Source organism: Mus musculus, chromosome 5 (genome assembly GCF_000001635.26).
Source record: "Mus musculus strain C57BL/6J chromosome 5, GRCm38.p6 C57BL/6J".
NCBI classification, from domain to species: Eukaryota; Metazoa; Chordata; class Mammalia; order Rodentia; family Muridae; genus Mus; species Mus musculus.
Window position 1 is genome coordinate 146,191,714 of NC_000071.6, and position 15,492 is coordinate 146,207,205.

General features: G+C 43.6%; 1 long non-coding RNA gene and 1 pseudogene across 2 annotated transcripts; both read left to right on the top strand.

Moving 5' to 3' along the window:
* The first annotated feature begins 694 nt into the window (after nucleotides 1-694).
* On the top strand, nucleotides 695-12,483 carry LOC115490214. 2 transcript variants are annotated; one of them, XR_003956007.1, is made up of 4 exons: nucleotides 695-5,563; nucleotides 5,694-6,274; nucleotides 10,997-11,062; nucleotides 11,321-12,483. It is a non-coding gene; the product is annotated as an uncharacterized LOC115490214 (long non-coding RNA). The 2 variants fall into 2 exon arrangements; XR_003956006.1 differs by having other exon boundaries at nucleotides 10,997-12,483.
* Cyp3a60-ps (cytochrome P450, family 3, subfamily a, member 60, pseudogene) lies at nucleotides 5,475-6,294 on the top strand (annotated as a pseudogene).
* Nucleotides 12,484-15,492: the final 3,009 nt, after the last annotated feature.

The window sequence follows — 15,492 nt, forward strand, 5'->3', positions numbered from 1 at the left end:
TCGATCAGCCAATCTGCCTAAGTTCTTGGAAGTGGCAAGAAGCCTCTGGAATATCAGGAGAAGTTCTTTGGTGCGTTTCTCTCTATGAAGTCATGACAAGAGATGATCAGGGAAGAAGGCAAGGTGAACCAAAGCCATAGCGTCCTCTACTGTCTGTTGGGGTTTATTTATCCCTTTCCAAACATCACGTGTTCTGTCAAGTATTTGCTCTAGTAAAACATCACATGCCCTTAGCCAGGCAGCCTCAGCTCAGTTGCCTGGCTACCTTCTGTGAAGCCCATTGGTCTTGCTGCCCAAGACACCTTTGGGCTGCCCTTCTGTGGGCTGCTTTTCTTTTCTGCCTACATTTTGGAAGATCTCCCCTACAGTTCTGAGTCTGCTCCAGCTCTCTCTCCCAAGTATCTTGATTCTTCCTCCCTCTCCACGCCTGTGGGAACCTGTTAGCCCCGCCTCTTTCTTTCCACCCAATCATTGGCCTCTTGCATCTTTATTGATAGATCAAAAACCAACTGGGGGCAAGGACCTTCGGGGTTAGTAAACACAGATACCTGATTAAATCAAAGCACCAGATCCACTCCTCTACATTTTGTGGTGCAGTCACACATGTTTTCTTTAAATAGATCAGCAGTGGTGTACACATCTAACATGTGCTGAATAAATCACTCACTTAAAATTGGTTATTTTTATGCAGGGTGTGGTGGCAAATACCTTTACTCCCAGCACTCGGGAGGCAGAAGCAGGAGGATGCCTGTGAGTTCAAGGTCAGCCTGGTCTTCATAGTGAGTTCTGAGACAATGGCTATGTAGTGAGATCCTGGCTCAAAAAAAAACTTAAAAAAAAAAAGTTAATTTTCTGTTGCAACTCTTTTTACTATAATATGTGATACTTTTAGTAATAATAGCATGGTATTCATAATAGATGTTCATACCTGTGTATATGGCAGTCTGTCCACACTGGTCACCCATGATCCTCTCTTCTCTCTCTTCCCCTCCACAGAGTTCATGTGCTTCCCAGCTGGTTTCCCTCCCACTCTCAAGCTTTTCTTGTGTGACCCGCTGAGTTTCACTAGGCTTCCTCCTAGGAAACTGGGTAAGAGCTTATGAAGCACCTGCTAAGGAGCAGGACACACATCATCACTGCTGCAGACCAAGGACATAGATGCTTCCAGGGGCTATACTAGCCTGATGTCTCTTGCTCACCAGTCCAGGATAGAGTCTCAATGACAGAACCATATGACCCATAGCCCAGTATACAACCTGACAGCTTTCTTATATGCAGGGGATTAAAAGCTGTCCAGACACCATTATTTGCAAAGCCATAAGTCCAATCACTCTGATTTAAAGACATGGCCTCAATTTTATGTGTTAGGTTAGAAACTTAGGTCTAAACGCAATGCAATGAACAGACAGAAACTTCGGAAAGGATGAAGCTGTGGTGGGTCTGTTTTAATGAAGTAGATTAAGGCTGTGTCTGCGGTCATGGGCCAGTTGCTGCTGGTTGGAGTTGTGAGGAAATGGTGAGTTTGGACTCTTCTTCTCCTTCATGCTCCACTGTCCTTCATGCACTCACTACTGGGGTTTCCATGTACATTTTCCTTACAAAATTATGAGGCTGTTTAGGTGTTATTCACCATTATATCACTAGGCCTTTGTTGAATATTTTCTATCTAGTAGACATCCTGATAGGTTAGTTGAACTGGACCTGTGCATTGCCTGGCCATTATAAAACTTCCTAAATTGCTAATTGCAAGAGAAGTTGGCTCTCTCATGGCCACCCTCACTGCAAACTCAGCATGATCGTACAGGATCCTCTTGACAGGAAAGAACACAGATGGACAGATGGGTATGGAAACTGATGGATTCGCTAAGCAGCACCTGGCAGTTTCTCGAAAGGCCTTGTCATAGGCTGCAGACTAGGCAGATCGTTGGCCAAGGTATCACTCTGCAAAACTATAGCTAAGAACAGTGGGTAAAGTGAGGGTAGCGTGTAGTTATAAAAAATAATCGTCTCCCCACCCCCTGGGGATCCCCAAGCGGTGGTCTGTCGAGGTTTCTGCAGTCAGCTGTTACAGAACTGCTCCGCGCTTTCCAAGTCATCTGCCCCTGTGGCTAGCCTATCAAAACTGGCTGTTGCTAGCGCTAATCTCCTAGCCCTGTAAAATGAAAACTCCAGAGGCATGTAATTTACCAGCCAGATTTATATTAGTAAATCCTCAACCCCCTCTCCCCCAAAACGCCCCCACAAAGAACTCAATTGATATAAGCGGTATACCTAGATTGGACAACTGTATCCCATGTTATTTAATCGTCTAAGAAATCCCCAGTTACTTATGGATCCTAAGGCCACGTGGTTCTGGCTCATCATCCTCTCCTACAGGTTCCACCTTTTTTCTCCCATCTCCAGTCTCTCTCTGTGCTTTCCCCTTCTTTTCCTGTTCTGCCCGGAAGACCCTGCCTCCATATCTTTGCCCAGTGATTGGCTTCCTGTCGTCTTTATCAGCCAATCAAATAGCTAGGAGAAATTTCCCCCCACAAGTGAGTCCACTTTTGCTTAGTTTATGTTGTTGTTTTTCTTCTTTTTTAACTGATAACATGTAGCTCCATATTTTAGATTTACATCTATGACCTGTCCGTATGGACTTGTTTTGGTTTTGGTATGACGGTCAGTTAAAGATTCCTGTAGTAACGTGCATGTTCAATTTTTCCAACACTATTTTGGGGAAAGCTGTTCCCTCCAAAACTTATTAGACCTATTACTCCTGTGGAGGACATTTTCTCATCTGTTTTATTCAGTTATCGCTTGTTTTTCCCTCTGTGGGGGACCATTCCCTCTTGATGAGTAGCATCATGTGGATAATTCTATTTTCTTTCTTTCTTCCTTTCTTTCTTTTTCTTTCTTTTTTTTTTTTCACAATTGTTTGGTCGGTTCTTGAACCTTTGCTTTTCTATCCAAATTATGAATGGCTTGAAATTTAAAGGCTCGGGGAGATTTCTGACAAAAATTGAAATAAGCATAGGGGAGGTCTTTTTATTGTGCTGTGTCTTCTGATCAGTGGCTACCATATGCCTCTCTGATCTTTAGTATGCCCTTCCTTATGCCCTAGACAATTTCAGGTCAAGGACCCAGGCATACTGTTCCACTCATGCTTTAAGCAATTAATTTCTAATTCTTGCTATGGCATCATTTTCTCACTACTTCCCCACTTATTGTCACCACTGTGTACAAAAGCAGCGGAATCCTGGGCTGTCAATGTGCCCTATGAGGTTTTCAAATTCACTTCTTTGTCTCACACATTCATTCCGTGCACACTTTGGTGTGCTCTGCATGGACATCATGATGAGGCCTCAAAACGAGTACCTTTCTACTCACTGCTTAGCCATCTGTATGGCTTCAGTCGAATGTTCTTTACGGCTCTAGCTGGCACTTCCAGGATGGGACTGAATGCCAGTAGCCAGAGAAGACTTCTTCTGAACTTGACCCCATTCAGGCTTTCCCCATCACGTGTGAAGCTAGCGGCAGAGGCAGAGGCATTTGTACAGATTTTTTTTTCATAGGGTAGAAGATGTTTGTGTTGTTCCTTTTCTTCCAAGATTTTATCATAAAGGAGCTTTAGAAGAATTCATTGTGGCCCAAACACAGTTTTGGAAGATAGAAGAAAATTCACAGCAAGGAAATAGAATTGTCTTATTTTTTTCTCTTGTGTCCCCATATATAAAATTAAATGGATTTCTTCATGAGGCTGGGAAGATGTCTCAGCAGTTAATCAAACCTACACTGAGGGGTTCACAAGCATCTCTAACTCCAATCCCATGTCATCTAATGCTTTCTTCTGGCCTTGGAAGTCACTGTGCACACATGGTACACAGATGTACATGGAGGCAGAACACTCATACACATAAAAATAAAAATAATTTTTTAAAAGCAAAATGGATAAAAGAAATTTCATGTTATTATATTAATTCTTTAAAAATAGCAGACATATCCTTAATCTTTATTACATTTTTAATTGTGTGTCTGTGGTGGGGTGTGTGCATGGGTGTGGAGGAGCCCTTGTGGGCCATAGTTGTCAGAACTCCCAGAGATGGAGTTCTGCTGGTTCTGAAGTGACATCCTGTGTACTGGGAACCATACTTGGGTCCTCTGCAAGGGGAGCAAGCCAATCTTAAGTGCTGAGCCATTTCTCCATCACCAACTCTTTTTTGCTTGTTTGCTTGTTTGTTTGTTTGTTTGTTTGTTTGTTTTGAGGCAGGGTCTCTCTGAGTAGCCCTGGTTGATCCAGAACTCAACTATGAAAAGCAGCTATTAACCTCGGCCTCCTGAGTGCTTGGGACTATCATTCCCAATTCTCATGCTTTTCTAATAGCCACAATTAAGAAAACAACAGGGCAGCTGGGCGTGGTGGTGCATGCCTTTAATCCCAGCACTCGGGAGGCAGAGGCAGGCGGATTTCTGAGTTCGAGGCCAGCCTGGTCTACAGAGTGAGTTCCAGGACAGCCAGGGATATACAGAGAAACCCTGTCTCGAAAAAACAAAAACAAACAAACAACAACAAAAAAAACCAAAAACAACAAAAAAGAGAAAACAACAGTGCTCAGTGGTTAAGAGCACTAACCAGTTAGTTCTTCTAGAGGTCCTGAGTTCAAGTCCCAGCACCCACATGGTGGCTCACAACCATCTGTAATGGGATTCACGCCCTCTTCTGATGTGTTCAGCCTGTCTTCTTATAGGTCCCAGGATTACTAGCCCAGGGATGGCACCACCCACAATGGGCTGGACTCTTCACACCTGATCACTAATTGAGAAAATATCTTACAGCTGGATTTCACTGAGGCAATTTCTCAACTGAGGCTCCTACCTCTCTGACGATGCTAGCTTGTGTCAAGTTGATTTAAAAAAAAAAATCAGCCAGTACAATGTGCATGAGTGTTTTGCCTGCATGTACATATTTATGCCATATGTATGTGTGAAGGTCAGAAGTGGGTGTCAGATATCATGGAATTATTGATGGCTGTGAATGGCCATGTGGGTGCTAGGAACGAAACACAGGTTGTCTGCAAGAGCAGCAAGTGCTCTTAGCCTCTGAGCTCTCTCTCTAGCCCTTAGTCCCAAGGACACTTAAATCCACTTTTACTCCACACAGCCTTGAAGGATGCTGTAGGACTCTTTTCTATTCCCCATGAAATAAGTTTTTCCCTGTGCATGAGGGGTTTTCATTTAAGAGGAGACTTTAAAGTAAAGATATGAAGCCATGCTATGTGGACAGGTGACACCTATGTTTATATGGGTTGTAAGGTAATCCCAATGAAAGTATGTTGAACACAAGCAAGGCCTGCCACTTAAGACCAGTAACTACTTGTTAAACAAGTGATAGTTGCTTGGTATACTTCCTGGGGCTATGAACATATACATAACTTCTGCGGGATAAACTGTCTTTCTGTTTGAACCCTAGTCTCTTGGGCCAACAGGATTTATGAAAAAAAGTCATTACCATATCTGAGGAGGATGAACGGAAGAGACTTTGAACACTCCTGTCTCCAACCTTCATCAGTGAAAACTCAAGCAGGTGATTATGGAGAGGGTGTTCACGTAAGGAACAAACTGAGACAGGTAGAAAACAAACCCAGAGTCCCTTTCCAAGGGTCGATCCTCTGAGTTACAATTCCTATAAGATGGTCTTTTGTCTTCATCCCCAGAGGACCCATCATAGAACCAACTGCAACTCATCATCTCGTGACTGGGTGACATGTATGACTGGATGACGTGTATGTCTTCCTGGGACCTGGATTTCCACACTTAGCCACAGCTATTGCATTTTGTGCTCAGATGTTCCCCATCATCGGGCAGTATGGAGAGACATTGGTGAAAAAAAGAGAAAGGGGGAGCCCATCAACATGAAAGAGTAAGTAAGTGGTGATGCAGTGATGGGACTGTAAGGACCTCAGTGTCCCCACAACCCTAGGAATCAGACATCTGCATACTGACACCAGGTAAAGGTTGAGGTGTGAGTGTGGTAGGAGCCTGGAGTCCACTGATGACCTTGAGGTTCTGACTCTGGCTCCTTTCCTCTGTAGCTCGGAAGTATGAGCTGCCTCAGATGCAAATGTTGATTCCCATGTCTCTCTCCACTCAGCATCTCCGGAGCTTATAAGCATGGATGTGGTAACTGGCACATTATTTGGAGTGAACGTCGATTCCCTCACCAACTCATCGGATCCCTGTGCAGAAAGCCAAGGAGATCTTAACAAATTTGAATTTTCTTGACCCACTTCTCTCGGTATGTAAGTAGCCACTTTCTATCTTGTTCTTCGTCCCTCAGATGCTCCCATCAAAATAACATCATTACTGAGAGACAATTCATATATAAAAACATAGCATACCTGCTTGAAATGTATAACTCAATTTTCGCTCATACAAGGCAATGTGCACCCATCACTGTTGTCAAGCCAGGGAATAATTTAATCAAGAAAATCTACACCTTTTCATTCTTGCCTTCCGCTCCCCCTTGCCATAAGAAACATCAGTTCACCATCTGTTCCTGTGGATATGCCTATTCTAGGAACACCATAAAAATTCAATAGAAATACGTCATAGAATTTAGCGAGTAGCTGCTTTCACTTAACATCATATATTCAACACCACCTGCTGAAGCTCCCATGTTCTGTAGACAACTCATATTCCATACCATCTGATGATCCAGTTGTTTCAAGATTGACGGTGTTGTGAGTAAGGCTGTCATGGACATGGGCACATCTGAGATCATGATTGAGCTTTTTTTTCATGTTTTTGGGAAGGCACTTGGGGTGGGTGGGGTTACTGAACTGTGTAAGGATTCTGCATTCAATTTATTGAGCAACTGAGAAGGGTTTTTTTTTTGGTTTTTTGTTTGTTTGTTTGTTTTCTTTGAGAGCTTCAGTGCTTTATTTTGACAGGAGTTCATGAGGGCTCCCATTCAAAACTTTGTGTTTTGATTCACGATGCTCATTCCTGCTTCCCTAGTAGACATTCAGTAGGATAGCACCATGAGTCTTGGATTGTGCTTCCTACGTTGTGATAATATTCTCCCACTTGGGAGACATTATTGTCTTTCCTAGATAAACATCTGTTCATGTGAAGCTGATTTCTTTAATGTGCTTGACACTGAGTTGTAAGATTGACATGTGTTTCATGAATCGTCACTTTCCAGACATATATTCTCCATTTTTAGATGTCTTTTCATGTCCTTGATGGCATCCTTTGAGGTACATATTTTTACACTTTTGAAATGTACAATTTTGCATGCTGTGATAAATCTCTAAGAACCCACTGTTAGGGCTGAGATTGCGAACATTTACTCTCTCCTCAGTTTCATGTTAACTGAGTACTATATGCCTTAGATCTTTTTTTTTTTTTTTTTAAGACAGGATCTATATAGCTCTGGTTCTCCTAGAACTTGCTGTAGATAGCAGGCTGGCCTTGAGTGCAGAATGCACCTGACCCTACTCCCAGAGTGCTGGGATTAAAGGTGTGTGCTCACCATGCCCAGTTTAGACTTAGAATCTTTGACCCACTTTTAGTTAATGTGTATGCACTGTTATAAAATCATTTCCTAACAGGCAGTAGTGGTGGCACATGCCATTAATTCCAGCACCTGGGAGGTAGAGGTAGGTAATCTCTGTGAGTTGAGGCCAGCCCAGCCTATAGAGTAAGTTTCAAGACAGCCAGAGCTACACAGAGAAACCTTGTCTCAAATAAAATAAAATAAAATAAAATAAAATAAAATAAAATAAAATAAAATAAAATAAAATAAAATAAAATGTGTTCCTATCTTGAGGGAGAAAGAGTGTAAAAGCTGGAAGCTGGGGAGTAACACCATCCTCTGGACATGGACAGCTGTCATGCTCTCAAACTCACAGGAGCTACACAAGATCAAGTCAACCAAAGTTCCCTCAAAGATATGGGAGTTGTCCTCCAGGTCCCACCCCTTCCTGAGGAACTGTTGGCAGTTGGTAGCTGCTAGGGAAGGAAGAGCCATTCTGCTGCTGTGCTGTGGCCACTGAGGAGTTTCCTGTTTCAGTGGATGGCTCTACACTGATACACACGAGGGCAGCACTGAGGGCTTAGGGTCTTATTAAACAGCACCAAGTTGTGCATGGATGTCTTGAGAGAGATTCTGGAGAAGGCGGTGAATATGTTATATCATTGCATGTAAGAAATGGTTAAATAATAGTAGTATTTCTTCCTATGTTGCTTAACACTTTGCAGTCTGGGCCCTTTATTTCTTTTTGTCCATTAGGCCATGAATTCATATGAAATGGGCTCCAGCAGCTCGGGCTCCTTTCCATTGGTCCTCACAAAGTGTGCTTCTCTGGGTGTGCAGGCTGGCGCTTCAGCTGCACCCAGGTGCCCTTCTCCTTGGCTTCCTTTTTCTTCTGGTCGTTCTCCTTCACCCGCTTCAGGAAGCTGTCTCTGCTCTGCGAGTGTTTGATGTGCTCAATCCGCACATTGATCCTCTTGCCAGAATTTTGCCCTTAACTTGCTTGTTTACAATGATGCCCACGGCATGCTGGGTGACACTGTAGACTCTTCCGGTTTTGCCGTTAAACACTTATGGGGCATTCTACTTTGAACAGTGCTCATTCTCTTGATGTCCACAATATCACCCTTCTTGTAGATTCACATGTATGAGGCCAAAGGAACAACTTCATGTTTCTTAAAAGGCCTAGAGAACATATACCGAGTGCCTCTCCTCTTTCCCTTTGTGTTGGTCTTTTTTTTTTTTTTTTTTTTTTTTTTTTGGTTTTTCGAAACAGGGTTTCTCTGTGTAGCCCTGGCTGTCCTAGAACTTACTCTGTAGACCAGGCTGGCCTCGAACTCAGAAATTCACCTGCCTCTGCCTCCCGAGTGCTGGGATTAAAGGCATGCGCCACCACGCCTGGCTTGTGTTGGTTATTTTTGGTGATTTACTGGAGGGTGGCTGCCACAGCAGAAAGCCTATATTATTTTTAAAATTTTTATTTTTAATTATGTGTGCATGCATATATGCACATGTGAGTGCAGTGCCTCTAGAGTCCAGTAGAGGGAGATGGGTCCCTTAGAGATGGAGTTGTAGTTATAAGCCAATCACTGCTGAGTACTGGGCACTGAACTTGTGTCTCCTGTAAGCAGCAAATGCTCTTAACCACTAAAGTCATCTCTCCAGCCCGTATTTCGATTGTTTGATATTCCGATGTATTATAAAGGTAACTATTTATTCAGATCACTTTGGCATCTTCCTTTGAGTGGAATAGAAATAAGTGGATCCTAGAATTTAGCTCAAGTTCAGTTGATTTCTAATAAGTGATAGCATTTAGTGAGGATTATTATTACACTTTGTCTTCTTTTCTGTGTAGCTATGCTTCCATTCCTTACTACAATATACAAGATACTAAGTATCTCTATTTTTCCAAACCTGGTGTCTTAGTTAAGGTTTCCATTGCTTTTAAGAGTCACAATGACCAAGGCAACTCTTATGAAGGACAACATTTAATTGGGTCTGGCTTACAGGTTCTGAGGTTTAGTCCATTATCATCATGTCAGGAAGGATGGCAGCATCCAGGCAGATGTGGGGTTGGAGGAGCCTCAAGTTCTATATCTTGACCCAAGAGCAGCCAAGAGATGACTGTCTTCCAGGCAGCTAGGAGGAGGGTCTCTTCCTCAATAGGTAGAGCCTGAGCATAGGAGGAGACCTCTAAAGCCCACCCCCACAATGACACACTTCCTCCAACAAGGCCACACCTCCTAACAGTACCACTTCTCTATTCAAACCACCAGAGCTGGTAATGGGATTTTCCCACAAATCTGTAAAAATACATGAAGCAAAGTCGCCTTGATACAAATCAAAAGGGTAAGATGTGGTGTTACTGTCAGAAAGCTCATGGTTAAGTATCATGTATTGATCAGTCATTGATCATGTATCAGGCTGTGAAAGTATCAATTGTGCCCTTTCCTATGGGTTTTGTTACTGGTGAACACAGAAGGCTGGGATTGAGGTAGATGGGTTTTTACATTTTCAGGGAGGACATAAGGTAGAAGCCTCATGGGTCAGTATAAGAAAGTTACTATGCCCTGGCATGAGAATTGGTAAACACATTGCCAGCATCCTTCCTTGAAAATTTGTCAACGAAAAAATTACTGATTATTAAATATGATGCTAGGATACTGCTTTCCAAGCTGGTATTGGTTTTTTTTGTTTGTTTGTTTGTTTTGGGTTTTTTTTTTTTTTTTTTTGAGACAGGGTTTCTCTGTATAGCCCTGGCTGTCCTGGAACTTACTTTGTAGACCAGGCTGGCCTCGAACTCAGAAATCCAGCTGCCTCTGCCTCCCAAGTGCTGGGGGATTAAAGGTGTGCGCCACTACTGCCTAGCTCAAGCTGGTATTGTTAAAGAATCACTTTAATTATGGGCATCTTATAGATACATTCTCCATTGTGTCCTGGCTTGGGGTGTTTTCCTTACAATGATGTTGTAGCTGCTGCCCTGGTGGGTCTGTGGGCTCTCTGTGCAGTGAGTTTGAAAGCTGCTAGCTTAGCTTGGCTATATATAGCTGGAGACCACAAGAGGCTTATTTGTAGATCTTGAAGATGAGCACCTGTGACATCACTTAAAATTTTGCAGTAGGATTAATCAAGGAGGCTGTCGGCTAATCACTGTGGGAAGACAACAGAGAGAATTGAAGCTTGGGATCTTTCCTGAGTAAGTGCCATGAGAGGAATCAACAGCTCTCTGGCCAGGAGTCTGCTCATGAGCCAGAGATAATTAGATGAGAGGAACAAAGACCAGAAGCTGTATTTCTCTCAGGGCAATGTCCTGCTCCCCAAGGCTTGCTGGTAGATGCTCTCATTCATTGGTGACTCTAGCCACACTTGTGGACTTCGGGAGGCCAGTACTATTCTCAGAGAAAGAAGGTGAAGTTCTGCACTTGTTTCAAGTCTGACTCCCAATGAAATGTCCATCGTTGATATTTCTCTTTCTGCTTCCAGAACTGAGTGAATTTTCTTCAGCGGATGATGGAACACACAGAACTCTAAAGCCAGAGTCCCAGAAAGGTAACCCGTGATGATTCATGGTGTGTGGATCTAGAAGCCCAGAGGGAAGAGAGTGTCAGGACATGTGGGTGGGGTCCATGCATGGAAGCATTTCTGCCAAAAAGACGTGTGTGGAAGCACAGCGGTGTGACTAGAACCTATAGGGCAGCCACAGAGAAGCATTTCGTGCCTAGAAGTCCTCAGTGCTGGGTCATCTATGACAAAGCAAATTCTGATTATCAATTTATCCCATCCCACTGATTCTTGATCTCTGCCTAGGAATCTGTATCCGGACCCTCTCAGGAAGCACTGTCCAGTGGTGGGGATGGCCACTGGGAGTGCATGGTGGAATTGTGTTCTACAGCTTCTTCTGCAGTTGATTCTGCTCTGTATAAACAGCATCTGGGAAAGCGCAGACCTTGCTCTTCATTCCTCATGCCCCTGATTGTATAACATCATCCATGCTAGCTTTGTGACAAAAACTACTACTACCACGTTAGCTATAGAATGACTTTTATTTTATTTTTTAAAAGATCTATTTATTCTATATATGTGAGTACACTGTTGCACTCTTCAGCCACACCAGAAGAGGTCATTGGATCCCATTACAGATGGTTATAAGCCACCATGTAGTTGCTGGGAATTGAACTCAGGACCTCTGGAAGAGCAGTCAGTACTCTTAACTGCTCTCTCTCCAGCCCATAGAATGACGTTTAAATTCTTGTATTTATTTCGTATTTCTAGTCATTACCTAGCATAAGAAGTTTTGAATCTTATTCATTTGTTCCCAGCAGCGTGGTCTTTTGTATTCTATTATTTTCTTCTTCTGATTAGTTACTTTGCGTTCCGAGCTGTCATCCATGTCCACTTGGGGCCCTGGTATGTGGCTTCATGAGGCCTTGCACCATCTGTTCGATTTTGATTGCTAAAGACGACTTTGTGTTTTCTGGTTGCAGCAGAGTTTAGGGGAAGTCCAGAGACCCTGTATATGTCTGCCTGCTCCTCCACTACAATGAAGCATTTGCAGGACAAACATTCAACCACTTCCTACCTGTTTGGTTTCACCAGAATCATATTTTTTTTTCCTTGAAGGAAAAATTCTGTCATATTTTACTAACAGCTAGGGTATTTGTCCTGGTTTCTGTGGCAAAAATACCTGACAAAAATAACTCAAGGAGTGGTTTATTCTGACTCATATTTTAGTGGAATAATCCATCATGCCAGGCCAAGTGCTCAAGACATCCCTTCATGACTTGGTGGTGTTTAATAGGACTCTAAGCCCTCAGTGCTGCCCTCGTGTGTATCAGTGTAGAGCCATCCACTGAAACACAGGAAACTCCTCAGTGGCCACAGCACAGCAGCAGAATGGCTCTTCCTTCCCTTGCAGCTACCAACTGCCAACAGTTCTCAGGAAGGGGTGGGACCTGGAGGACAACTCCCATATCTTTGGGGGAACTTTGGTTGACTTGATCTTGCGTAGCTCCTGTGAGTTTGAGAGCATGACAGCTGTCCATGTCCAGAGGATGGTGTTACTCCCCAGCTTCCAGCTTTTACAATCTTTCTACTTCAAGACAAGAACACATTTTATTTTATTTTTGGATATTTTGCTTAATTTGAAGTAGGAAGACCACTTCTGATCCAGATCTTTGAGGTAGGAAAACACGGCTTTAATCCAGGTCTTTGGAGCAGGGAAAAGACGCATCTTTAATCTGGATGTTGAAGCAGGAAGGTGCCTATGTAATCTGGGCCACTCCTCCTGCTGGAAGCCAAGAGAAGGATGTAGAAGGAGGAAGTTTTTGACCTTTGTCCTTTCCTTGCTAGCAAGTCTATTCCTTTACTGTCATTGGAGTCCACTCTGGGACCAGCTGAGACACCCAGCCTTGTAGACTAGACTCTTGGACTTTCTGTTCACAGCCAGCCATTGTTGGATTAGCTAGACCAAAGCCTGTAAGTCATTCTAATAAATCTAATAAAATCACACACACACACACACACACGTAAATAAAATGGAAAGAGAGATTCATTCTACAAGTCCTGTTACCCTAGAGAACCCTAACACAAATGAGACATGATGCAGGGGGTACGGTCTCTCTGAAGGTTCAGGCAACCTCACTGAGGACAGAGGATGCTGGTCCTCTCTCTCCTGGCTCTGGATGTTGTGTCCCTGTAGTTGGTGACTCATCCAAGGGTGCCACCTGCTCTCTGGACATTTAAGGCATTTATCTGTAAGCAGGTTCTTACTTAATATGAAGCCCAAACCAGTTGGGGGTGCAGTGGGGGGATGAGGGGGTACACACCAGTTGGGGGTGCGGTGGGGGGAATGCAAGGGTACACACCTTTAATCCCAGCATTTCAGAGGCAGAGGTGGATCTTTGAGGTCCAGGCCAGCCTGGTCTACATTGTGAGTTTCAGGACAAACCAGGCTATGGGAGACCCTACCCTCTAAGAAACAAAAAAAATAAAAGCACTAATACTTTGAGTATGATGTTCTTATTGTTGTGGTCCTAATCAAAATAGAGAAAAGTATTTTTAATTATACTTTCCCCCAATGGAGTCTAGAGATCAGGGACTTAGACATGAATGAGCTTCTAGGGATACACTTCCTAACTGAGGACAGGGGCCTTTTTGGTCATGTGCTCCTGATGACTGTAACTCTAGTTTTAGGGAATCCCGTGCCCTTCTCTGGCCTCTAAGGACTCCAGGAATGTACAAATACGTAGGCAAAACACTCATGCTATGCAAAAATAAAAATAAGTGTATCTTTAAAAATAAACGAGAGCTCTGCATGTTTGGATTATAGATTCGTGTTAACTATTTGTCTTAGTATTCTGCAGAAAGTATGCAGCTGGCTTGATCTAGTGCCTTGAGAGGCACGCCTCATTAGGTTTTTCAGGTTAGAGTCCATGGTTCCTGGGGCACTGTGTGCCTTTCAGTTCCCGAGAAAGCAAGGCACTCTCAGGCAGTGAAGCGATAAGGACACTTGAGTGTCTACACTCCCTACAAGTCAGTGAGGCATGCAGAAGCTTGGCGAAACAGCTAGGCTTAGACATTAACCTTGTGTACCCTGTGTAGCATAAACATCAGTGTATTCTGGCAACTCCCATTGTATTCTGTGTCTGGTAAGGGTAGAATAGGTCTAATTACTTGTAATAAACTTCTCTCAGCCTCAGTCTTGCTGAGACCCCCTCTCTGACCAGGCCTGGTTAACATTCCCTCTGACCATAATCAGGTAACCCTGGCTAGTGAGGAAGTCCTGGTGCATACAGTGTTCTAATGCCATGACCAAGGCAACGCTTATAGTAATAAAAGAAGGCATTTAGCTGGGGACTGGCTTATGATTTCAAAGGCTTAGTCTATTATCATCAAGGTGGGGAACATGGCAGCATGTAGGCATGCATGTGGGCTGTGCAGAAGTAGCTGAGAGTTACAACCAGATCCACAGGCAGCAGGAAGAGGAGGGGTGGGGCAGTGTGAGCTTTCAAAACCTTAAAGCCCACCTCCAGTGACAGATCTCCAACAAGGCCATATCACATCTACTCCAACCTAATCCTCCCAAAAGTCCACCCAACTGGGAACCAAGTATTCCAATGTGTGTGTCTATGGGGGTTATTCTCATTCAAACCACCACAATATTAACAGGAGAGTAACAAAACGGTCATCAAGGAAGGGTCACAACAATATTAGCTAACACAAGCAAAATCCAAAGACACAAGAAAATCCTAAAAGGATATAAATCTATGGAAGAGCAGTCGGGAAGCTTCAAATCTCAAAATATAGGAGTCTGCTGTAGCCTCCCCCAGCCTTAAGCAGGCTGGTTCAGACCTTGCTGCCACTGAGAATGAGACCACCTGGGGTGGTGCCTTCCAAACTAGATGGTTCTATTCTGTCACCTGCCCCTGCCTTTCTCCAAGACGCTATTACCTGCCGAGAGGCTGAACCTGCCTTCCTGAGAAATTCCTGAGACAGCAGGCAACCCAGCTATTGACACCTTCGGCCAACCTAGTGCTGCCAGCCTAATTGCTTACAGGCTGGCGGCAGGCATCAAGAGTGGATCCGGGGAGATGGGCTTTCCTCCTTTATAAGGACAGAATTTCAGTAAACATTGGGCCTTGATCAGAAATCTGTCTTGGTTTCATTTCTTCTCTTACTGCTCCCTCCCTTACAGCTCCGGCCTCCCACTCAGGAACGTGTGGCCGCAGGTGGTTACAGCCTAGTTTAGAGCCCCAGCCAATCACTTGCTTCTTTGTACATTAGATCCACAAAGGACACAATCATTACTAAATAGAAATTGTACATAGATACATAGCCTTTGGATACACCAGCTTTGTTTCCTGGGAAATGAATGGAAGTACTGTAGAAAACCCTCACGTTCTTCACTGCACTACGAACGTATCCAACTCCTTCAGCTTCACGATGACTTCCAGACAATACCTATCTTACTGTGTTTCAAG